Below are 26,536 nucleotides of genomic sequence, written 5' to 3'. Positions count from 1 at the left end.
ACAGGATAATTTTCATACAACTGGGAGGCTAGGGTCTCGAGATATATAGCCCAAAACATGGGCCCGGATACCCCTGGAATGTGTGTGTATTATGGATATCAAATGAAAGCTGTTGCTGAGAGCTCTAAAGTTCATTGTGATATTTGATTTAGTCGCATCACCCTGGCAAAACTGATAAATATGCATGCGAAGCCGAAATAAAGACAAGAATTAATAATACCCACATACCTATTTATATACGTCCTATTCGATTTGCCTGAAATTTCGTATATAAATTTGCCTATATTAGTATTTAGGATGCTTTTTCCCGGGAAGTATACCAGAGCCGGACTGGAACTGGGATTAGGACTAGGACTGGGACTGAGACTGAGACTCGGAGTGGGACTGGGATTGACACTCGGAATGGAACTGGAACAAAATACATACCACCCTCTGGGACTGGCAATAGGAGATGAAGAAGAAGGAGAAAAACTTGAGAGAAGAGAAAAGAGAGGAGACTGAGAAAAAGATAGAATGAGACGAAGATGGAGATGACGCGATAAATACGGAGGAAGAAGTGAATAAAAAGATTGGGAAAAAGTGTAGAGGGGTAGGGCAGAGTTAGACGGAAAAAGCTTATTAAATTGTATGCAGATAGGCCACATTTAGGGCAGAACAACGTCTGCCGGGTCTGCTAGTAATAGTATGAAAGTAGCATTCGATAGTATCTGATAATCACAATTGTGGAACACCCTGTTAAATTTAAGATTGGGAGTGAATAGCCAGTTTGAATTGCCGTGGATTTGCTACCATTTTTAATTTGTTAGGCAGTGAGTTCCACAACTGTACGGCTCTAACGAAAAACATTCTTGAGTTAGCTGAATATTTGAAGTGTGGTACTATAAGATTGCATGTTCTAGTTGAGTGTGCAAAAGTTAATTTTGAGAAGAGATAACTCGGACAACGGGTATGGAGTAGCTTATGTATAAATAACAATAAACGGCATTCAAACAATTTTGATAAACTGCAACCCAGGAATTTATACGGATAGTTGGGATATATGGTCATATTTTCTTTTTAGGTGTACATATCTAGCTGCGTTGTTTATTAGTAATTGTAATTTATTCATGGAACCCTTATCAAGGCAGCCATATACTAGTTCTTTATATGAGATTATAGGCACTACTAGAGTCTTAAAAAGTTTTAGCTTAATATCCAGAGGGATATAAACTGCAGTTCTCCAAAGCTGTCTCAATACAGAGTACGACTTAGAAATTGTTGCACTTATATTATAAACGCATGAGAGGGAGGTATTCAACCTAAAGCCTAGGGTTTTAACAGACTTCTCATATTTGTTAATTGTACCATTCAGTCTAAGAAGAGAAACATCATCCATGCTATATGAACAATGAGATAGGGCAATAGCTTGTGTCTTGGACGCATTAAGGTTAAGCATATTATGCATCTACCATAAATAAATTGATTCCAGATCTTCGTTTATTCTGAACACCAAATTCTCTCTAAGCCCTAGAGGTGCGGATAGATATATTTGTGCATCATTAGCGTAAAGATGAATAGAAACATTTTTACAGCACTTAGCAATGTCGTTGATGTATAGACTAAATAAAATGGGACCAAGAATATATCCTTGGGGTACCCCAGCTGTAATTGGCATCAAATCAGAGCAGTTATTTTTTAGTACAACCTTTTGCCATCTGTTCGTAAGATAGCTTGCAATCAATCCAACTGCATCGTGGTTAAATCCAAAGTACGCGTAAAGTTTTTGCAAAAGAATCAAAAGCCTTAGAAAAGTATAATAATGTAAGATCTCCTTGGTCAAAGAATGGTCTAATATCTTCCATCACTTTCAAGACAGCTGTTGAGCAGCTATGTCCCTTTCGATAATATTACTCGACAAAAAAATCTCCAAAAATAAAATAGGCCTTTCCTAAAGTAAAATTTTCTACTGATTCCGAATATGACTTCCATTTTCCTTTGGCAGATCTAGTTTCCGATATATCGGCGAAAATATGAAAATTCCCATTTTTGCGGAACACTACTTCATATAGGTAGGGCAAAAATTTGTAGTTTTCAATTTTTCGTTTTAAACTGTTGAATTATAAATTATACTAATTCCCATAAACATTTCTTGCCTTCACCTCCTTTAAGTATCTTCAGTAGTTTGGCCACTATGCCAAAAAACGTTGAAAAAATGTTGAGAAAAAAAAGAAATTTTTTACAAAATTTCATATTTAACCACTTTAAAATCCGAAAATTCTATGGAGGAAAAAAAATGTAGCCCTCCTATGTTGTAGGTAATTTAACTACGAAAATTTTACGCATACCTGTACAACTATCGGACGAGCCTTTGAGACTAACTTGCAAGTGTCTATCCTATAATTTTTTATAGAGACAATTTTTATTCAAACTACGTTTTTATTTTTTTATAACGTTTTATTACAGACATATGTTTGCACGTTAAACTGTATTCAATTGAATTATATCTGTATAAATCAGCAATTCAGTGAAAAACAACAACGACAACAAAATTAAATACATACATATCTACATCTAAAAAAAAGTCAAATTGAGCGTGGTGGTCAATAGTGAGGGACGTTGGTACTTTTAACTACCCGTTTATAATTTTCTGGGTTTGTCTCCCGTATTATTGTCCAGCAATAATCTCCCATTATTTCTTCATTCCAAAAACTTTGGTAACGCTTTTCAAAAATCATGAGGTCTTGGTGAAACCTTTCACCCTGTTCATCACTTTCAGCATCAGGGTTTGCGGGAAAATTATCCAAATGTGAATGCAAAAAATGTATTTTGAGGGACATGTTGCATTTCATAGCACTGCAGTTTTTCAACAAGGCTTTGACCATCCCTCTATAGTTGGGATCTTTGTTGTTACCACGAAATCCACAAACGACTTGCTTAAAGCTGTCCCAAGCCGCTGCTTCTACTGATGATAAATGATTCGGAAAATTTTCGTCTTTCAGCAACTTTAATATTTGCGGACCAACAAATATACCTTCTTTTAATTTGGCTTGAGTTATTTTAGGGAAAAATTTCGTTAGGTACTGGAAGGATGGCGCGTCCTTATTTAAAGTCTTTACACAATGTTTCATTAATCCTAATTTGATGTGAAGTGCTGGCAAAATAACTCGTTCGAGATTGACTAAAGGTGGGTTTGCGATATTGAAGGCACCTGGTTCGTACTCAGCTCTTAGTCGCCAGTTTGCCTGAATATAATGGGTTTCTATAGCACGGCTGTCCCAAAGACAGAGAAAACAGATATTTAGTGAAACCTCCTTGAAGTCCGAGAATTATAGCTACAACCTGGGATGTATTTCATATACTATTTATTTTATATTGTACCACCGACACTGCTTACCTTTAAGTTCGCACAAATTTTCCAATTAAATTGTTTATATTGAATGAGCTCAAGTAAATTGGATATGCTTAAATAAGTTTCTTTAGTATTCTCAGAATGTGCCACTGGTATTGACGGTAACGAATTTCCTTTATGGAGTAGTGCTGCTTTTAAACTATGCTTTGAACTGTCTATAAACAAGCGCCAATCATCCACTTTATTTTCTAATTTTACTGCTTCAAATAAACCTTGAACATCATTGCAGTAGCAAATATTTTAACCTTTAGTAAAAAAGAAGTGAAAGTCTTGTGTCTATTTCGAAATTTGGAAGTACTTGTCGAAGGGCCCAGGCTGCCCCATTGCTGAAACGAGATCCTAGAACTTCGCTATCAAATTTCGATAATTTCAAATCTCTGGCCAAGACGTAATGACTTGTGAGAGTCGATTTGGGACCTCTCCTTCTTGTTCACTGTCTGAATTATCTGCTTCGGAGTCACTTTCGCTTGAGGCTTCAAAACTTATAGGCGGCCTAGGTATGGGTAAGGTATGGTCATGTAGTTTTGGTTTTTTTAGCTGATGCCACATTTGGATAACTTATTAATTTCCTCTTTTTGCTCGTTTTACCTTTAAGGTCGATCACGCAACAATAGCACTGGTCGTGATTAAAGGGTTCAGTCCACATCATTGGAACACCAAACTTCATGTTATGACCTTTACCCGATACCCATCTCATTAAAGTTAATCTACAGGAGGCGCAAATAAAATGAGGTGTCCAAGATTTATCGAGATTTTTTACACGGAAACCGAAATAAAGAAAGTATGCATCTTTGACAGAATTTGTTATTTTCCGAGCTGAGTTTCCGAAAATATAATGTCCGCAAATAAAGCAAAAATCATCCGGATTATTTTTACTTTTATGCCCCGATTCTGAGCGTTACCGGTAAAATAGTATCCAGAGCATTATGTAACCGAATATCGTTACCAGTTCTTTTATCCGCGATTCTGGCCCAAGTGGTAAGGCTGTCATCACCGAAAAACTCACCAGTGTCTGTGGAGAAATTTGAAAGGTAGTTTTCTTCGCTTTCACGGTTGCTACTTTGGTCCATTTGGACCATAAATGGTCCCTTCCCACCGCATTTGGTCCGCTGGTCTCTTTTTTTCAATTTTGATCCGTTTTAGGCAGTAGCCACGATTGGTACTTTTCTTTCTTTTTTACTCAGGTAAAAATTCACAATATTTCCCAAAAACTCGCCACACTTTCGTTAGCCCCCATATAATTTTGAATTTACTTCAATGGAACTCTCACCATAAAAAATTGCTCAGACAATGAAATGTACCAGAACAATAACATTTCACCTAGGATATAATTTATTCCAGGCATTAAAAATAAAAGGGTTGACAAACACATTGTCGTTAATTGTTGATAAAATAACCGACTAATAAAAAAACTCTTGTTTTATAATAATATTAATAACGGTTAGATATTTAGATCGGTTATCAAACACTATGTAAAATATATGAAAATAAAAATTGCCTCTCGCCTAGCATAGCTTATAGCGTGAGCCTAACTTTTGCAAAACTTATACAAATAAATTCTATGCATTACTTCTCGTTTGGCACGTTGATATTTAAATCTTTTCCACCCAGCTCAATGCGTTCAAGGAATTCCAGGACTATTGTGGTGCAAGGTAATTGAAAACTAAGTATCTTGGCACAAGAAATATATTAACTCGAAGAGAGAAGGAAGCAAATGGAAAAGAGATTTGATTTCGGAAGAAATGTTTTGTATAAAATTATTGCCGTAAGTGCTAGCAGAACTGAAGCAGAAAATTGCCTAGCTTCATTTATGATTTACTGAGTTTTCCACATACATAGTTCGGCAACACCAGAACGCAAATTTTGAACCGTTTCTTACTAAAACCTAGCTGCATTATACATTTTATTTCATTTCAATCAACAACATAATGCTAGAACCAAGAGCTTTGTGACCAAAACTAGGTTCACAACGTTTGGTTGGTGAAAGACATAGACTTATCCTATGTCAAAATATAGTTGCATGCACATATATTTGTTTGTTCAGTTTGAATTAAAGGAAAGTCTTCACTATGTTTAGCAAAATTTTATATGGAAACATCCTAAAATTGTGTATTTTATACTAATAAAATAAAACAAAAATATGGTCCTTTTTTTCGATGAATTTTGGTCCCAAATGAAAACATGGTGTGGCAACCGTGTTCGCTTTACCGAAAATGTCTCACTTTTAGATACGAGGTTAACGAATAAACGGGACGATGTGTATATGCATATTATGCATGATAAGTTTCTACATAGGTATATTGTAATTTATTCTGTGAAAGTACATAATGTAAACAAATATGTATAGCAAGAGGTAACACTTTTTTACTATTATCTTTACTTATTTGCGCTTACAATGCATTATTTTTCAGTTTTGCCTTTTTCTAAACATATTTCGATGTAACCACCTTCTTTTGTGGGTAAAAAATTATCCGGCAACTTTCGCGGGTAGAATACCAAAAGGGTGTAAAAGTTGCCACATGATTTCGTTACCGTGGTGAAGAATGTTGTTACCACACTAGAATCGGGGCGTTAAAATCTCTTTTGCAATCTTCTAATATGTATATAAAATTCTTCTGTCACGGTGTTAGAGGCTTAACTCCTCCGAAACGGCTGAACCGATTCTCATGAAATTTTGTGAGCATATTGGGTAGGTCTGAGAATCGGTCAACGTCTACCTTTTTTTCACTACGTGCCTAGGGTCTTGAGATCAAAACGTGGAAAATGGTAGCCCTAGAATGGGTTTATACAATATGGATATCAAATGAAAGCTTTTGATGAGTGCTATAGTACAGGATATATTTCATACAACTGGGTCTCGAGATATAGCCCAAAACGTGGACCCGGATACACCTAGAATGTGTTTTTACATTATGGGTATCAAATTGAAGATGTTGATGTATGCTTTAGTACAGAGTAAGTTTTACATCGCTGGGTGACTACGGTCTCGAGATATAGGCCAAAACATGGACCCGGATACACCTAGAATGTGTTTTTATATTATGGGTATCAAATTGAAGCTGTCGATGTGTGCTATAATACAGAGTAAGTTTTACACCGCTGAGTGACTAGGGTCTCGAGATATTGGCCAAAACATGGACCCGGATACCCCTGGAATGTGTGTGTATTATGGATATCAAATGAAAGCTGTTGCTGAGAGCTCTAAAGTTCATTGTGATATTCGATTTAGTCGCATCACCCTGGCAAAACTGATAACTATGCATGCGAAGCCGAAATAAAGGCAAGAATTAATAATACCCACATACCTATTTACATACGTCTTATTCGATTTGCCTGAAATTTCGTATATAAATTTGCCTATATTAGTATTTAGAATGCTTTTTCCTGGGAAGTATACCAGAGACGGACTGGATTTGGGATTAGGACTAGGACTGGGACTGAGACTGAGACTCGGAGTGGGACTGGGATTGAGACTCGGAATGGAACTGGAACAAAATACATACCACCCTCTGGGACTGGCAATAAGAGATGAAGAAGAAGGAGAAAAACTTGAGAGACGGGATAAATACGGAGAAAGGAGTAAATAAAAAGATTAGGAAAAAGTGTAGAGGGATGGGCAGAGTTAGACGGAAAAATCTTATTAAAATGTATGCAGATAGGCCACATTTAAGGCAGAACAACGTCTGCCGGGTCTGCTAGTAATAGTATAAAAGTAGCATTCGATAGTATCTGATAATCACAATTGTGGAACACCCTGTTAAATTTAAGATTGGGATTGAATAGCCAGTTTGAATTGCCGTGGATTTGCTACCATTTTTAATTTGTTAAGCAGTGAGTTCCACAACTGTACGGCTCTAACGAAAAACATTCTTGAGGTAGCTGAATATTTGAAGTGTGGTACTATGAGATTGCATGTTCTAGTTGAGTGTGCAAAAGTTAATTTTGAGAAGAGATAACTCGGACAACGGGTATGGAGTAGCTTATGTATAAATAACAATAAACGGCATTCAAACAATTTTGATAAACTGCAACCAAGAATTTATACGGATAGTTGGGATATATGGTCATATTTTCTTTTAAGGTGTACATATCTAGCTGCGTTGTTTATTAGTATTTGTAATTTATTCATGGAACCCTTATCAAGGCAGCCATATACTAGTTATTGATATGAGATTATAGACACTACTAGAGTCTTAACAAGTTTTAGCTTAATATCCAGAGGGCTATAAATTGCAGTTCTCCAAAGCTGTCTCAATACAGAGTACGATTTAGAAATTGTTGCATATATATTATAAACGCATGAGAGGGAGGTATTCAACCTAAAGCCTATGGTTTTAACAGAATTCTCATATTTGATAATTGTACCATTCAGTCTAAGGGGAGAAACATCATCCATGCTATATGAACAATGAGATATGGCAATAGCTTGTGTCTTTGACGCATTAAGGTTAAGCATATTATGGTTCGACCATAAATAAAATGATTCCAGATCTTCGTTTATTCTGAACACCAAATCCTCTCTAAGCCCTAGAGGTGCGGATAGATATATTTGTGCATCATCAGCGTAAAGATGAATAGAAACATTTTTACAGCACTTAACAATGTCGTTGATGTATAGACTAAATAAAATGGGACCAAGAATAGATCCTTGGGGTACCCCAGCTGTAATTGGCACCAAATCAGAGCAGTTATTTTTTAGTACAACCTTTTACCATCTGTTCGTAAGATAGTTTGCAATCAATCCAACTGCATCGTGGTTAAATCCAAAGTACGCGTAAAGTTTTTGCAAAAGAATCTTATGACAAATAGTATCAAAAGCCTTAGAAAAGTCTAATAATGTAAGAATAGTAAGATCTCCTTGGTCAAAGAATGGTCTAATATCTTCCATCACTTTCAACACGGCTCTTGAACAGCTATGTCTCTTTCGATAACACTACTCGACAAAAAAAAATCTCCAAAAACAAAATAGGCCTTTCCTAAAGTAAAATTTTCTACTGATTTCGAATATGACTACCATTTTCCTGTGGCAGATCTAGTTTCCGCGATATCGGCGAAAATATGAAAATTCCCATTTTTGTAGAACACTACTTCATATAGGTAGGGCAAAAATTTGTAGTTTTAATTTTTTCGTTTTAAACTGTTGAATTATAAATTATACTAATTCCCATAAACATTTCTTGCCTTCACCTCCTTTAAGTATCTTCAGTAGCTTGGCCACTATGCCAAAAAACGTTGAAAAAATTTTGAGAAAAAAAATTTAATTTTTTCAAAATTTCAGATTTAACCACTTTAAAATCCGAAAAATTCTATGGACGAAAAAAATTTAGCCCTCCTATAGCCCTGGTAACTTGCAAGTGTCTATCCTACAATTTTTTATAGAGATAATTTTTATTCAAACTAAGTTTTTATTTTTTTATAACATTTTATTATAGACATATGTTTGCACGTTAAACTGTATTCAATTGAATAATATGAGTATAAATCAGCAATTCAGTGAAAAACAACAACGACAACGACATTAAATACATACATATCTACATCTAAAAAAAAATCAAATTGAGCGATTTCACCGTGGTGGTCAATAGTGAGGGACGTGGGTACTTTTAAATACCCGTTTATAATTTTCTGGGTTTGTCTCCTGTATTATTGTCCAGCAATAATCTCCCATCATTTCTTCATTCCAAAAACCTTGGTAACGCTTTTCAAAAATCATGAGGCCTTCGTGAAACCTTTCACCCTGTTCATCACTTTCAGCACCTAGGTTTGCGGGAACATTATCCAAATGTGAATGCAAAAAATGTATTTTGAGGGACATGTTGCATTCCATAGCACTGTAGTTTTTCAACAAGGCTTTGACCATCTCTCTATAGTTGGGATCTTTGTTGTTGCCAAGAAATCCACTAACGACTTGCTTAAAGCTGTCCCAAGCCGCTGCTTCTACTGATGATAAATGATTCGGAAAATTTTCGTCTTTCAGCAACTTTCTAATTTGCGGACCAACAAATATACCTTCTTTTAATTTGGCTTAAGTTATTTTAGGGAAAAATTTCGTTAGGTACTGGAAGGATGGCGCGTCCTTATTTAAAGCCTTTACACAATTTGTCATTAATCCTTATTTGGTGTGAAGTGCTGGCAAAATAACTCGTTCGGTATTTACTAAAGGTGGGTTTGCGATATTGAAGGCACCTGGTTCCTACTCAGCTCTTGGTGGCCAGTTTTCCTGCATATAATGGGTTTCTCTAGCACGGCTGTCCCAAAGGCAGAGAAACCAGATATTTAGTGAAACTTCCTTGAAGTCCGAGAATTATAGCTACAACCTGGGGTATATAACTCAAAATATATATATATATAACAGAAAATTATGAGCAACGGTATAGGAACAACTAGCCAAGATCCAAAAAAAAGGTTAAAGAGATTGACATGAACAAAATTTGAAGGTGTAGCCAGGAGGTATACTAGGTTCGAAACTTTACTTCTTTCAAATCAAATCGAGTTGATTTAACCTAATCAACAGCATATTCTACTCATACATAGTATATTCAAATCGTTGCCGGCATACACAATACTCATCACAAATGTAACAAGTCTAATTTTTCAAATACTGCGCCAAAAAGGATCCAATGGCAGCACTGTCAGAAATTTCTCGAACTCTTCTTCGATAAGCCTGACAAGTGTCAATTTTCTTTAAAGTGTCATTGAGAAAAATTGCAATTTGAAAATTAAGGTCGTGTGCGAGTTGACCCAAATTGCTACCTAAATACACAAAAACCCTAAATCACGGGAAACTGTCGGCAAGGCAGTGCAATTAAGCAAATTTAGAATTTTTTGAGCATATTTTTCAACCTAAATTGAAATGTCAAATTAGTTATTTGAGGCATTGTGGTATTGTTTGTATAAACAACAACAAACAAAAGACATGACTGTATTGTTTGACAAACAACAATTAGTTACAAAAGGCAAAATTGTATTGTTTGACAAACAACAATTAGTTGCCAAATGAACTCGCATAGTTTTGACAGTTTTTTCCTAAATTGTTGCAGTGCTGGAAGTGGAATATTACCAGTGGAATATTACTTTAGGTACCTAAAAATTAGATCAACTCGCACCGAGCCTAAAAAAAGCATTTTATTTTGAACCTATAACATGAAGAGACTATTTTTTCATATTTTACTCGCCTTGATCCAGCGTCTGAACCGACTGAACCAGAGAAAAAAAGGAAAGAACAATCGGTGAGTCCAAAAATTTCAAGCTGATTTGAAAGCTGTACAATTATCAAGAGCCAGCATGAATTTCTTATCTTATGTTTAAACATAGTTTAATTCTTAAATATTTCTTTGATTCAGATGGAGGATTTGACACCGGAAAAGTTGGTCTCAGATTCCGTTTCTACTTCCAATGGTGCAATGGTTCCCGATAATCAACAGATCTTGAAAAACTCATCGACTATTCTTCAAGACGATATTCTGCTTTTTCCTAAGAATGATATTGGAGTCATTGCTGATACACATCGAAGCCCAAAAAACGCAATTGAAATACTTAAAGTGATCGATGAAACATGGTTACCAACGGCCACATTCAAATTTCCAAAATCAGGGGTGAAAAATTTGTCTTTCCAAACAAAATGGTTAGAAGAGTTCAGCTGGCTATCATATTCTGCCAAGAATGATGGTGGATATTGTAAATACCGCATAGCTTTTGGTGTGAAAAGTGCTGGAGTAGTTGATGCGAAGCTGGGGAAGCTAGTTAACAAGCCTTTCTGGTGAGTGTTTTTCGATCAAAAATCTACATGTAAAAAAGTTTATATATGACGCGATCTGAGAAAGGCACCTACTAGGCAAAAGCGAAATCTTACACGGCACACTCTGGAAAGTGTTGATGTACCATTCAAACCCATGTAAAGAATCTTTTCTATGTATTTATGTATGATTGCGCCTCTTGATTATTCAGTAAAAGAACTTGCGTAATAAATCATGATCCAACAATCGAGTTTTTGATGCCTAGTAGGTCCCTTTTCTCGGATCAAGACAAAATTGTGCAAACACCAATCTGACGATATTTTTCAGGTCATCAATAGCAAGTCATTCAAGAATGTCGATAAAATTTTGCGAATCTTGGCAGTACTACCTGTAACTACAGCAACTCCAGAACGATCATTTTCGACTTTAAGGAGGATCAAAAATTACCTGAGAAATACGATGGGACAGGAACGACTGAATGGTCTTGCTTCTTTAAATATCCATACCCATATTAAACTTACCGAGGACGAAATTCTAGCAGAATTTTTCAAAAAACCTCGAAAATTTACTAATGTTTGAATGTAGCCTCTTTACTTTTAAATGGAATGTAATAATAATTAATAAAGTTCTTCAATTTTAAAGCAAAAATATTTATTCTATTTTATTTTTTTGTTTTGCTCATGTGACATTTTTTCGTTCCGTAACAAAATTTGGAATTTAGGAGCCGATAAAAATAAAAAAAAAATCTCTTATTTTCCTAATAGGGGGTGGGGGGTCCGGACCGGAACCCCCCCCCCCCCTCGATCCGCCACTGGTTTACATTATGTACTTTCACAGAGTAAATTACAATATACCTATGTAGAAACTTATGCATAATATACATATATACATCGTCTCGTTTATTCGTTAACCTCGTATCTACAAGTGAGACGTTTTCGGTAAAGCGAACACAGTTGCAACACCATGTTTTCATTTGGGACCAAAATTCATCGAAAAAAAGGACCAAATTTTTGTTTTATTTTATTAGTATAAAGTACAAAATTTTAGGATGTTTTCATATAAAATTTTAATAAACAAGGTGAAGACTTTCCTTTAATTCAAGCTGAACAAACACAAATATATGCATGCAACCAAAAATGGTACTATATTTTGACATAGGATAAGTCTATGTCTTTCACCAACCAAACGTTGTGAACATATTTTTGGTCACAAAGCTCTTGGTTCTAGCATTATGTTGTTGATTGGATTGAAATAAAATTTATAGTGCAGTTAGGTTTTAGTAAGACGGCCCATACATGACAAAAGCCATGCGCAAATACAAAACGACGGAATTTGTGCAAATGAAAATTTTGACATACACGGCTCAAAAACACTACGCAATATTCATTTTTAATGTAGCGCAACTAATGAAACATGTGTTTTAATTGTATAAAAAAGGCACTAATTGTATAAAAAACCACTTTTTATTTTCCACAGTGCTGGTAATTCACAGTACAAGTCGAAAAACTCGCACCAGAAGCGTTTATTTTCCATTGTATTTATAATACATATATTTTAGTTGCAAGACCAGCTCAACTCATTGCATCACTGCGCAATATTCATTTTTCAACTAGCGCAATTTTGTTAGTGCTATTTTTATAGATGCTGACTTTTTTCCTTAACGTTTAAACTTCATATTGGAGCCTAGATACAGTAAGTGTGAGTTTTGATCACAGGCCTCAGGGGTTCTTCTAGCACCTACGGGAATAATTTTATACAAAACATTTCTTCCGAAATCAAATCCCTTTTGCATTTGCTTCCTTCTGTCTTCGAGTTAAAATATTTCTTATGCCAACATACTTAGTTTTCAATTACCTTGCGTGGCTTAACACCACAATAGTCCTGGAATTCCTTGAATTCATTGAGCTGGGTGAGAAAGATTTAAATATCAACGTGCCAAACGAGAAGAAATGCATAGAATTTCTTTGTATAAATTTTGAAAGTTTTGGGCTCACCGCAGAGTGCTCGCTATAAGCTATGCTAGGCGAGAAGCAATTTTTATTTTCATATATTTTACATAGTGTTGTATAACCGATCGAAATATCTAGCAGTTATTAATAGTACTATAAAACAAGAGTTTTTTTTGATTAGGTTATTTCATTAACAATTAACGACAATGTGTTTGGCAACACTTTTCTTTTTAATGCCAGGCATAAATTATATCCTAGGTGAAATGTTATTGTTCGGTACATTTTATTGACTGAGCAATTTTTTATGGTGAGAGTTCCATTGAAGTAAATTCAAAATTATTTGGGGGCTAACGAAAGTGAGGCGAATTTTTGGGCAATATTGTGAATTTTTACCTGAGTGAAAAAGAAAGAAAAGTACCAATCCTGGCTACTGCCTAAAAAGGACCAAAATTGAACATTTTATTGACTGAGCAATTTTTTATGGTGAGAGTCCCATTGAAGTAAATTCAAAGTTATATGGGGGCTAACGAAAGTGTGGCGAATTTTTGGGCAATATTGTGAATTTTTACCTGAGTGAAAAAGAAAGAAAAGTACCAATCATGGCTACTGCCTAAAAAGGACCAAAATTGAAGAAAAGGGACCAGTGGACCAAATGGGGTTGGAAGGGACCATTTTTGGTCCAAATGGACCAAAGTGGCAACCGTGAAAGCGAAGAAAACTACCTTTCAAATTTCTCCACAGACACTGCTGAGTTTTTCGGTGATGACAGCGTTACCACTTTGGCCAGAATCGCGAATAAAACAACTGGTTACGATTTTCGGTTACATAATGTTCTGGGTACTATTTTACCGGTAACGCTAAGAACCGGGCCGTAAAAGTATAAATCTGAAATCACTGTATTATAAGAAAAGGAATAATAGAAGGGTGATAGAAATTGAAATATAGCAAAGCCTGAAATAGAGAAGGTATGTATAATTAACCTACGTAAAAAATAACAAGTAAATGCTAACAATAAAGGAAACATAAACAAATGCATTTTGAGCATTGCAGGTAAATATGTTTGTAACAATATAAATAAAAATAAAAAGAACATCAAGTTGCGCTGCTCATAAGAGAATCCTCATCAGTTTTGGTGCATACAAATTTCGGCTCTTCATTGCGTTTTAAGCGTACAAAAATCTTGAATTGAGAACACGGAGAACAATTTCTTTTTTTTTCTAAGTTCACAAGCATAAGTCATAACTTCTCTTAGCATCTTAGGCAAGCTTTCATGTAGGTAAACACTGCCATAACCCGGTTGGTCAATGTCCGATAGTGCAAGTGACCTCTTATTTGTCTTGCAAAACTAGCTGTTGCTCTTAGTAGTTTGGTACGTTCATATGCAGAGAGGAATTTCACTACAATTGGTGAATATTGTTGTTACCCTTTTGCAGTTTGCTTTTAACATTTTTCATGCGGAACGCATCGCGCAGTGGGGGTGCTTTGCATTGCACACGACTGCAGATTTTTGCAAAAATATCCGACACATTTTCATCAACAGCTTGTGGGATGCCGTTTATCATTATGTCGGTAGCGACTGCGCTGCTTTCGATTTCACCGAGTTGAGCGCGAATAGCGGCTATATCGCTATGAAGATGACAATATCGGCAAATGTGCTCTCAACTTCAGTTACTCTCTTCTGCATCTCCACTATGTTACGCTTCAAATAACTCACCAAATCTTTGCATCAGCCTTTCCTCGGTACTCTTCACTACTACAGTAAGCTCTTTAACAATTTTTTTCCTTTGCTCTTGCATTACTCTTTCCTCCGTTGTCTTCATAACTGCAGTCAGCTCTTCAATAATGCTTTTTCTTTCCTCTTCCATCTTCTTCTCAATTTTATCAAATGTAATTGATGGCGTTTAGGGAGTTGTTGGAGAAACAGCTTTTCTTGATGGATTTTTGCGGTAAGACATTTTAATAAAATAACAAATGTTGTTCCGTAAACAAATGTAGTGCCCCTATGTTAGTATTTTTATGGAAAATTTGAACTTTAATAACGAAAATATGTGAGAAACTCAAGAGCGCGACACAAACACATATTACTCGTATCACATCTGATGCTGCAATCACTACACGAATTAACACTTTTAAAAACAAAATCAAAAATGGTCAGAATGAGAAAGTTATACTAAAGTGGTTTGAAAACGCGAGAAAATTTATTAAAAAACACAAGAATTCCTTATTTATTACGAACGCTGATAAAGGAAACAAATCCGTGATAATCTGCATAGGGGACTGCACACATAAAGTGGAAGAACGACTTAACGAAAAAAATACTTACAAAACTATTAGGGAAGACCCAACACAAAAACTACTAAGGAAAAACAACAGAATCGTCAACGAGATTTACAAGCATAAAAATATCGACTTCCGACAGAAATCACAATTGATGTGCACGGCGGCTACAGCACCCAGACTATATGGACTGCCAAAAATACGTAAAGAGAGTACAACTCTCCGTCCGATATCGTCGTCCGTTAACGTTTCGTGCTACAAACTCTCTAAATATATAAGTGAAATACTAAAAGAAGTGGTTTCAAAAACATACAATGTGCAAAACTCTTGTAGTGCCATAGTAAATTGCATTAAATTAAATTTTAGCAACTCCCTCTTTGGAAAAGTGCAAGATGCAACCATGCATCAGATGCACTTGGCATCACTAAAAATGTTAGAGTCGAGCAACGCGGAGAGTTTCTGATTGATTGAAACTGCCGTTGCTCGATGCCATCATTAATTTCGTTGCTAAGCAACGTAAGGAAAAAGGTGCCTAACTACAGAGTTGCGTTAGCGGCAGTTTTGGGCAGTTTGAAGAATACCGGTAAGCGCATCACTCGCAAAAAATTAAACTCACAACCAAAAGTTACATACGGAATATGTAACTGAAAAAAATTGTAAAACAGTAACCGCATTTTTGTGAACAAATAAAGTTTTACTATAGAATTAGAAACTAAAAGATTCAAAGTAGCATTAAAAACTAAGTTAAAAGTAAAAACTAAAAACTAAGTGCACAACTGTAATAACTAAACGTGTAGAAAGAACCAAAGTTTAAATAAACCAACTGTACTTAAAAACTAAACAAATATTTAATTATTTAGTAAAGAAGAACTAGGAAGAAAAATAAAAGTTTAGAAAAGGCGTGTGCGCCTGGTTCAGTGCGAGTGAGTGCGTGCAGGACATTTTTGGCGGATCCATAAAATGGATCCTCGATATGGCGACCGTGGGCCGAAGCCCTGTAAATGCGGTGAGTGCCCGGAAGGAGGCAAGCCTCCGAACAGGCGTGGGAATTAAAGAAAAAACCCACTTAAAATTTACGAAAAAAAAATTTATAATTAAAAAAATACATATACAGACAAAGAAAGTTACAAAAGTTTAAAAATCAAAAAAAAAAAAAAATACAAAGCTTACAAAAAGTCTACAAAAAACATTTAAAAATATATCTGTCCGAGGACATTATATTACAAGTTTGAAAAGATGCGGTGCGCCCGTATCTATAAAAATAAAACCATACAATTTTGATAAAAGCGGTGCGCCCGTTTCAGGCCTTACATGAAATTATTTGCCATTCTTTAATTTTTGCATTTAGATAATAAAAATTCAATTAAAAATTATAATTTTTGTCATAAATTTCAAATTCGAAATTTATTTTCCAACTTTCTGTACAATTAAATATTCTTACATTGTAATAAATATATTCATAAACTACATTTAACTTCTTTTAAATTGCAATTGAATATCGGGAAGTAGGAACCGTTTTGCATGAAAAATTTTCAGGTAATTCTAATCATTGAGTTTGGATTTGCGGACAACAAAACCGTAAAGTAAATATTTTTGAATCCTCCTTTTCATTAACTAATCACCAACTTCACTATTTCAATAAAATTCGCTGACTAAAGTTTTTTTGCATTAAGTATTCGCTAACCAATTGTATAATTATAAAATCTAAAAGCTTTCAAAAATACATACTTTCACAAATTTCTTTTAAAATATTTTCATAAATTTCCTTTAAAAATACTTTCGTTATTTTCTTTTGAGCTCAACTCAACTCGTTCAAATTCAATTTCCTTTAAACTCAATTTCTATTCAATCTTCAAAAATAATTTCCACATATCTTGCTCCAATAAAATTTTTAAAACTTCGTCTGTTCGTTTCAACACGTATGGACCTAAGAAACGGGAAGGTAGTTTCTAAAAATTCACATCCAGGTTCAAATCCCAAAAATTCAGAGCAAGATTTAGATTCCAATAATTCAGATTCCGATTCAGCTTCAATTGCATCTTCAACTGATACCTAAACAAGTGAACATAATAAATTATCCCTGAGTGCAGACTTTTTAAGATTTGCTGATCAACCTTTAATTCCAAATTCTAGTTTTTCTATTCTAACTCCGATTCTTAACGTTACAATCATGGCCACAATCGAGGAGAAAAAATCGTTTATTAGTACTTGTGCCTTGATCATGCGAGAAAATTACAGTAGAGACCCGTTATCACTTGGCTCATTTATAAATAAAGTTGAATTAATAGAAGTATTCTCTAACGAAACTTTAACTCCTACTTTCATCGCATTTTTAAAATCCAAGCTCGAAGGCAAAGCTCGCGAAGCCCTACCATCGCATATAGAATCAGTCAACCAAATTAAAGAAGCGCTATGTAGTAAAATTAGGCCAGACAGCTCGAGAGTTGTCGCGGGAAAAATTGCAGCCTTAAGAGTAACCAATAACAATTTTTCAGAATTTTCCAAGCAGGTAGAAGAACTTTCTGATTCGTTAGAGCGGTGTCAAACATTGAAGGTATGACGCAGGCAAAAGCCCATGATATGGCGGTTGAATAAACCATTAGCGTTTGTAGATTAAATAGTAGGTCAGATATGGTGAAGTCAATCCTTGCGTCAACAACCTTCAAAGATTCAAAGAACGTTGTAGCAAAAATGATTATAGAGCGATAACAGGAAGTTAAAGAGCGGCAAGTGTTAGCGTTTTGGTCACGTCCGATAAGATATAGTAATTTCCGTGGAAATTCCAGAGGCAACAGTAATTTCAGATACAACAAAAATAGTAATTTTCGATTTAACAATAACGCAAATATGCAACACAATAATACAAATTTCAGAAATAACAATTATAACAGAGAAAATAATCGCAATTACAATAGAGGCATAAGCAGTTCCAACTTACTTACTTACTTAATTGGCGCTTAACCGTCTAAACGGTTATGGCCGTCCAGTAAGGCGCGCCAGTCGCTCCTTCGCTCCGTCAACCGGCGCCAATTGGTCACACCAAAGGAGTTTAAATCGTTTTCCACCTGGTCCTTCCAACGGAGTGGGGACCGCCCTCTACTTCTGCTTCCATAGGCGGGTTCCGATAGAAACACTTTCTTGGCCGGAGCATCATCTCTCATTCACATGGCCTAGCCAGCGCAGCCGCTGCGTTTTAATTCGCTGGACTATGTTGATGTCTGCGTATAGCTCGTACAGCTCATCATTAAATCTTCTTCGGTACTCGCCATCGCCAACGCGTAGAGGTCCATAAATCTTTCGAAGAACTTTTCTCTCGAAAACTCCCAAAGCCGCTACATCTGCTGTTGTCATGGTCCATGCTTCCAACAATAACAATAATAATCGGACCGTAAATAACAGAAATTCCAATAATCAGGATTCAAAACCTAGAAATTCAGCTAATGTTCGTTCTTGAAATGCCGAAGCCCCTCAGGCGCGAATGTGTATAGTTGTATATTCGAGATATCGACCAAAATGTGGACCAGGGTGACCCAGAACATCATCTGTCGGGTACCGCTAATTTATTTATATATTTCATACCACGAACAATATTGCTGCCAAGATTCCAAGGGCTTTTGATTTTTATGATTTTTAATAATCGGGGATTGCCCATATTGCTTTTTTTTTTTTTTTTTTTTTTTTTTTTTTTTTTTTAAATGTATGAAAACATTTATTTGAAGCAATTTTTTAATTTTATAATTTATTTAATAATTTGGGAAAAATTTAAACAACGTGACATCAGGACGGACAAGGCGACAGCTGTTTCGATTATACCTTGTAAATCTCTTCAAAGCCTTTTCTCCCGGGAGTGGGAGTCGAACTCGCACCCCTACGATAGTTGAAATGGTTGTAAACGCATTCAGCTACGTCATGCCTGTTGTGAAGTCTTTCCCAATTGCCTTCTTATGCATATTTTAATCTTAAGGCAATTGGGAAAGACTTCACAACAGGCATGACGTAGCTGAATGCGTTTACAACCATTTCAACTATCGTAGGGGTGCGAGTTCGACTCCCACTCCCGGGAGAAAAGGCTTTTGATTTTGCCTTGCAGAACTTTTTCATTTTCTTCTACTTAATATGGTAGGTGTCACACCCATTTTACAAAATTGTTTCTAAAGTTATATTTTGCGTCAATAAACCAATCCAATTACCATGTTTCACCTCTTTTCATATTTGGTACAGAATTATGGCATTTTTTTAATTTTTGGTAATGATGGCACGATATTTAGCTATTGGTGATTGCATCGCCGCTATTGACAAATCGCTAATAGCTATAGCTATTGCAATCCAAATATATCAGTGATTGGCTATTTTCCTTCATTCGATTCTTTTGAATGACAATCACCTCTGGCAGAATATCGCCAATAGCGATTATAGCGATTGGCGATTTTCTTTCAGCATGAAATTCTAATACTAATAGCAGCGATGCAATCATCGATAGTGAGATATCGTTCATCACTGCTCATCTGGGTGCTTTACTTTCCGAAACAGCGAACGACACAAAGCAAACTTGTGCAACAACTAGAACGACGACATTGTGAAGTCGGCTAGAAAAGCAGCCACGAGGTTTGGGTAATTTTTACAGACAAGCGAAAGATCGAACTGAAAAATAATCAACGCAATCTTAAGTTTGAAGTTTTGCGATGAGCGTAGACGCCTATGGACCAAATTCGCAAACTTTAACGTTTCTGGATATTGAGGAGAATGACTTGATTGCTGCAGACACTCAAGAATCCGAATTTGAATTTCGGGATTTCACGTTACCTTCTCAATCCCAAATGCAAACCTCACAACTCGACGGTATTGGAGGGAGTGCCACTATGCAAGTAAGTTTTATGTTATAACTATTAAAGCTATTGATTACATACAAATGTGGTTATAGCCTAGAAAAATGTTCGAGAGCTAATCCTCCTCCGAAAATGTCTGGAGAGGTGGGAACCTTCAAAGTTGTTTTTATCAAAACTTATTTTGAAAAGCCCAAAAAATTCTTACGGGTCGCTCTGAAACAAGGACGGGATCCATAGTAAATATGACAGAACATATATATGCATTGGCGGCCTTGGACCGCTCCTAAGAAGAGTTCCCCTGCAGTGGGTTCAGCAACTTCTCGGATCAAAATTGTTTTCACGCAGGGTCACTTTCTGTATAAGTGTGTATGTGTGCAAAACCAAGTTATCGAAATTTCAACAAAAACCTCACAATTCTAAACTTGTTTTACAAATTCCTTGATGGAAGTATATTTTAACACCCCTCCCAGCATTTTTGGACGTGTATTAGCTGTCGAGTGCTGCTCTGGACTTTTTTTAAATTTGTATACCTATCTTTGAATTCATATTTCGTATGGTAGATCAAAATAAACGCGTTAGCACATAATTTGGCAGAGTTGCAATTCGAAGAAGAGGACGATGATACATCAGTTTTAGCAGTGAAGGAACTACCAACACACACATGCAAATACTGCGACATTCACGATCCTCGAGCCCTAGCTATGTGCAATAATTGCAAAAAATGGTTTTGTAATGGATGTGAAAGCACATCTGAATGTCCACTTCGAGAAACAGTACTAGAATGTTACTCGTGTGGCGTACGTAATGTATTTGTATTAGGATTCATTCCAGCAGAGGCTGATTCTGTGTTAGTGTTGTTATGCCGGTAAGCTGATGGAGTAAATATTAAAAAGTGTATTTATTTAAACAAATAAATTTAAATTTTAGTCAACCATGTGCAACGCAAAACTCTTTGAAAGATAAGAATTGGGATCAAGAACAATGGAAGCCAATTATAACTGATAGTTCGTTTTTGCCGTGGTTGGTTAAGGTGCCTATCGCGCAAGAGTAGTTGCGTGCACGACAAATATCAGCATCACAAATAAACAAATTGGAGAAATTATGGCAGGAAAATATTGATGCAACATTTCAGGATGTTCAGAAGCCAGGTATAGATACTGAACCATCACAAGTGCTATTGCGTTATGAAGATGGTTATCAATACGAGAAAGTTTTTGGTCCACTTGTGCGCCTAGAAACATAATACGATAAAAAGTTAAAGGAATCGCAAACACAGATGGGATTCGGACATGAAACTAATGCATGGCGATGAACTGAGGTTACCATATGTGGGCGAGCTTCATAAGGCATGGAGCGAAATTGGGCATGTCATAAAAGTGTCAGATAATTATGGCGAAGATATGGGCTTGAAGCTTAAATTATCAGCTGGAGCACCTGTTAAATGTTCTATGTTTGGTGTTGATTTTATTTGGAAGTGCACATCTTTTGACCGCATGAGCAGAGCTTTAAAAGTATTTGCTATGGATCGTAGTTCCATTTCTAATTAAATTATCCTCCTTGATATCTTTTGCCGATTAAGTAATTCATACGCAGGGCTTAGCACTTTTATAAACGTACGAAACCCTCTGTCTTCAACTATGGGCATAGCTTCGTCAATTTCAATTTAAATAAAATTTTCGTCAATTTAAATCACTGTGGCTTGTTTAGTACGAAATATAACATTTTACAAATATATCAGTTATTGGCGATTTTCCTTTATCCGATTCTTTTGAATGACAATCACATCTGGCAGCATTTTGCCAATAACGATATTTCTTCCTGAAGAATGAAAATCACCTCTGGCAGCACTCGATTGTTTTTATTAACGATGTTTTGATCTCGTTGACTGCGAAAATTTGGTTTTATTAATTTATTAAAAATCCGTTTTATTACTGAGTGAAAGATGACAGCAAACTATAGTAAAAAAAGAAGTGAAATATGGCAATTTTATGAGCCCATTAATGAAGCGCATGCAAAATGTAATATTTGCAAAAAAAATATTTCGTACAAAACATCCCATAGTAATTTAACAAAAAACATATGCAAAGCCGTCATCCAACTGTCGAACTGCCAATGACAGCGGTAATACAACGGCACCCTCAGCCGTGCTTACAGCCAGAAATTCAGCTGGAAATAGTTACCGAAGCAGTTGTAAAACATGGTAAACTCCTTTATTTAGAAAATAGAATCTGAGTTGAGATCATTTAACATCTTTTCAGGACCCACTTTGCATCAAACAAAAATAACGTCGTCTCTAAATAATATAAAGATTTCTGCAAAGGCCGAAGCCATGCCCATGATTTTCATAAGCGATTTGCAGCCGTTCAGCATAGTTGAAGACAGAGGATTTCGTACGTTTATAAAAGCGCTAAACCCTGCGTATGAAGTGCCTAGTCGGAAAGTAATATCAAGGACGATAATTCCTGCATTGCACGAAGAATGCTTAGAAAAAATGAAATTTAAAGTTAAGAGTGGTTTAAAGTTCGGTGTTACAACTGATTGTTGGACGTCTCGTCAGCGCTCGCTTTGTAGATGACAATTTTGAGCTGACCAATATATTGCTCGATTGCTGTCCAATGTATGATGCACATATTTATTTATTTTCATATTTATTTATTTATTTAACAACAAACAGCGGTTGTACATGTAAGACAACAGTATTTTAAAAGTACACCAACTAACATTAATTAACATAATAAATTTAAATTAAATAAAATGCATTAAACTTAAATTTAATTGAACTTATATCTAAGTAGAAAAATCAATGGGAAAAGAGAAGAAAAAAAAGACGAAAAAGACAGAGAGTGTAGACCGATAGTAGGAAGTAGTTATATACAATCGCACTCATTAACTCGATTTAAAGTAGTTATGTATAATTTCCTTGTAGTTATTCCTGTTCAGCACGGATTTAACAGACTCTGGGGTGTTGTTCCAGAGCCTCACAGCGTTGATGAAGAACGGTCTGGATGATGTCAGGTAGTTGTATTTCGGTATAACCAGATTATGAACCCTAACGGATTTTGTTGGATTTAACTTTTCATACAAATAGTTTGGGGACTTCCATTTTAATAATTTGAATATGAACATACAGTTTCTAGCAGCAAGGTAGTCATGAATACTACAACCCAGAATATCGTTCCTCCATTGGGATATGTGATGGAATTTCTTTAGACCATAAATATAACGGGTAGCATTATTAAATAGGACATTAATTTTGTGAGCGGAAATTGAATCAAGCTTGCTGTAGACATGTTCAGCATACGTTATGTGGGGAATAATAAGCTGTTTAGCTAACTTTCGCATAGTTTCCAAAGGCGTGAACGACGCAGACATTCTCAATCTACGTAAGATACAATACACCTTACTGACAGTACCATTAATGTGATCACAGCAGGTCAGCCTAGAGTTGACGACAAAGCCTAAGTTTTTAGTTTTGTTTGTAATCTGTAGAGTACTATTACCGATAAACAGCTCTGGAATATCCTCAACATGCACTACTCTATTACATATTGGCAACACATATGACTTAGACGCATTAAGGCATAAATTGTTATCACTTGCCCATTGGGATATAGCTGACAGATCACTATTTACTTTAAAACATAAATCGTCAACAAGACCAATCCGACTAGACAAGTACACTTGGATATCATCAGCATATGCGTGTACATTAACATATTTACAAACTGGGAACACATCATTCAAAAAAAAAAAACTAAAGAAAAGAGGTCCCAGGACAGACCCCTGCGGAACGCCCGCTGACACACCCTTAAAACTGGAATACAACTCCATTAGGATTTACGACCTTTCAACGTAATGCCAGTACAAAACCATTAAGACTTATTCAAAGTGTGGATACGAGATGGAACTCTGTATTTTATATGGTTGCACGATTCATCAAAGTCGAAGATGCTGTTAAAAGCACCGTCGCTCTTATTGATAAGGAGTTACCTCGCATTAGTCCTGATGAATGGTCAATGCTAAGAGATTTGGTTGCCGTATTGAGACCTTTTGAGCAAGCAACTAATGAAATAAGTGGTCAATACTATTGCACTGGATCAATGGTAATCCCAATTGTAAACGGCCTAAAAAGTTTATATAATAAGTGGGCAAAAAGTAATAGTTTCGTAATTCAGATAAAAGAAGTAGCCTACAATTTATTAACAAAAATAAACAGACGTCTAGCGAACTTGGAAAAAAGCAAAACTCTTGGCTTGGCATCATTTTTAGATCCTAGGTTCAAAAATTTTGCGTTCTCTGATACTTCAACCTCAGAATTTTATAAAAACCAGATCATTGCAGAATTAAGCACTGTTGCTCAGGAAACCCAAGTAGTTGATCTATTTGATGCTGATACATCGGAATATTCCATATGGAGCTGCTTGGACTCCAACATTGCTTCAAAGAGACCGCAAGGCACAACTTATTCAAGAGAAATTATTGAAGTGCAGAGGTATATAGAAGAAACTGTAATTGCACGAAAAGCTGATCCCTTTTTTATGGTGGCAGAAAAACAATTACAAGTATCCCAATCTATCTCCTAGAGCTCGCGAAAATTTGGGGTGTTTAGGAACATCGGTTCCCTGTGAAAGACTTTTTTCTCAAGCCGGCCTTATTTCAAACGAGAGAAGAGTGCGCTTAGATGATGAAAATGCTAAAATGCTTATCTTTTTAAACGCCAATCATAAAATATAAAATTCGTTATATTTTGATTTTATGCATGTAATTTTAGCGAGACTTGCTCTATTGCTTTACACAATGGTTTTGTTATTGATATTAGAGAAAAATTGTAGGGTTTACAAAAGGCGATGGTTACTAGGATATGCTTATGAATTTCACTTCTTCACCAGATAGCTTTTCGGGAGCTGAGCATTGAACTCGAATATCCAACATTCATACCAGTGTAAATGCAGATACCTTTAGCTACTCAGCCATATGAATATACCATTGCTCACCTTACAATTGGTCTCTAAGTGTTGCCTTTGTTCTTATTCATTTTATTCACCATGTAGGTAGATATAATTATATATTCTGTTTTAACCTAATGGTGTTGAATTTGGTTAGGAGCGCTTTTAAAAGCTTATTAACATTTGTTTGGATTTTTACACATTTACATTTTGATTTTATATTTAAGTATTTATAATAAAATAAATAAAAATAATAATAAAATAATTAATATTTATCAAAATATTAAACAAGCAATATAAGTAAATTTTAAAACTTTAATTTCATGAAATGTATAAAAGAAATGAAATGACTGAATTTTTTTTATTTTTAATTACACTATGTGACGCCAAATATACATGGGTCTTTAGACTTGGCCTAAGATTGATTGCCTGTGTTATTCATAAGTTAATACTTCCAGGCAGTAGCCGTTAACAGTTTTATAAAATTTGTGTTTTTGATGGAAAAATAAAAGAATTATAGAAACATATATCACTCGTCTTATTGTAAACAGATTAACTCAAAATTTAAGTTTTTTGGGAGAATGCAATTCAAGATTTGTCATATGGTTTGTATATGGTTGAATTCTCCGGCTAATTTCTAGGGCACTGCAGTGGGTCGCTAATTTTCTGCTAAAGAATATTTTTATAATAGTTTGAAGAATTTGCTATATTTTTCCTCTGTATTTTTCATTAAAAATTGATTCACTTTACTGTACAAATTTATGCAGCCAAATACAACTTTCAGAATAAATTCATACAGAGTATTTCTGAATACATCGGGGTAGTATAATATAGTAAATAAATCATTTTTTTATGGTGTTACATATACAGATATTTCGGGTTGATTCATCTTACATTTAAAAATCAAAGCATTTTCAATTAACAAAATTTATAAAACAAAGATGCATATACATTTATTTCAGCTAGTTTCATCTCATTGAGTGTAATACGAGTCTGAACATATTCTCGTCAGCCAGTTAATAATATATATCATAACATCTCGGAAAACTAGAATTTCACATTATATCAGTTTACAATTAAAAGTACATATTTTTTTCTTTTTATTCCAATTTTGGTTCATATATTCTGTATACTAAATTAAGTTAATGTATAATATTCAATCTACCCTGGTAAACAAACTTAAACATTCATTTTTTATATCCAAGTATACAAATAATTGCAGATTCGCTTATTAAAGATAAATTAAAGCGATCGCCATAGCTGTAAAAAATAGCCATACCTATATTCACTGATAGCTCAAAATCGCTGTATCGCCCATCATATCTTCTGTACAGAATCGCTTGTTAAAATAAAGCTATCGCTATAGCTATAAAAAATAGCCATATCTATTTTCACTGATAGCTCAAAATCGCCA

General features: G+C 35.3%; 1 pseudogene; it reads left to right on the top strand.

Annotated features, from left to right (window-relative positions):
- Nucleotides 1–19,893: 19,893 nt before the first annotated feature.
- Nucleotides 19,894–21,723, top strand: LOC137248559 (regulator of nonsense transcripts 1 homolog; annotated as a pseudogene).
- Nucleotides 21,724–26,536: the final 4,813 nt, after the last annotated feature.

This window comes from Eurosta solidaginis, chromosome 4, assembly GCF_040869045.1.
Source record: "Eurosta solidaginis isolate ZX-2024a chromosome 4, ASM4086904v1, whole genome shotgun sequence".
Classification (NCBI taxonomy): Eukaryota; Metazoa; Arthropoda; class Insecta; order Diptera; family Tephritidae; genus Eurosta; species Eurosta solidaginis.
Note: the sequence above shows the minus strand (reverse complement) of the source record. Positions and strands in the feature narration are given on the sequence as shown.